Source organism: Poecilia formosa, unplaced genomic scaffold (assembly GCF_000485575.1).
Source record: "Poecilia formosa unplaced genomic scaffold, Poecilia_formosa-5.1.2 Scaffold420, whole genome shotgun sequence".
Lineage (NCBI taxonomy): Eukaryota > Metazoa > Chordata > Actinopteri > Cyprinodontiformes > Poeciliidae > Poecilia > Poecilia formosa.
The window spans coordinates 331,276-332,390 of NW_006800359.1; positions in this window are offsets into that span (position 1 = coordinate 331,276).

Genomic DNA, 1,115 nt, shown 5'->3' on the forward strand with positions numbered 1-1,115 from the left:
AAAACACAAACTGTAAAAACACTAAATGTAAAAACACAAACTGTAAAAACACTAAATGTAAAAACACAAACTGTAAAAACACTAAATGTAAAAACACAAACTGTAAAAACACAAACTGTAAAAAAAACTGTAAAAACACAAACTGTAAAAACACTAAATGTAAAAACACAAACTGTAAAAACACAAACTGTAAAAAAAACTGTAAAAACACAAACTGTAAAAACACTAAATGTAAAAACACAAACTGTAAAAAAAACTGTAAAAACACAAACTGTAAAAACACAAACTGTAAAAAAAACTGTAAAAACACAAACTGTAAAAACACAAACTAAAAAAAAACTGTAAAAACACAAACTGTAAAAACACAAACTGTAAAAAAAAAACTGTAAAAACACAAACTGTAAAAACACAAACTGTAAAAAAAAATTGTAAAAACACTAAATGTAAAAACACAAACTGTAAAAAAAACTGTAAGAACAAACTGTAAAAACACAAACTGTAAAAACACTAAATGTAAAAACACAAACTGTAAAAACACTAAATGTAAAAACAAGTGCTATAGTTTAGTTTCTGGTGCGACAATCTGAGTTCACCTGTAATGAGAAAAACAAACGTATGAGGAACTTTTCAGCACCAAGTGAATAAATAATTTCTTAATATGGATGAAAATTTACAAATAAATTCATTTATAACAAAACATTTTCCCCCATGAAATAATCTGACAATGGAGCGAGAACGTTTTCATCAACATGGAGGCGTTATTTCCACAATAATACTTGGCAGCATGTGTTGTTTTTGTGGTGAATGAGATCAAAGTTGATGCTCTAACAGTAAAAATGGTTTATTGCAGATGTTGAGTTTCTGCTGAGTTCCTCGGACGTCTGCTGACATATTGGTCCCGGAGTGAGTCAGAGAAAGTGATGAGCATTTCTGTGAAATGTGAAAAAGCAGGAAGGTGTGAATTCCTGCATCCCATCATGTGAGGAAACATGCAAAAGTTTCCAACTCTGATGTCAAAGCTTCTGAGAAGATGGCAGGAGGCTTCCGAAGAACGAGCTGCGATGATGGAGGATAAATATGAGCTGCTGCAGCCGGGAGCATCCACAGCACCAGCA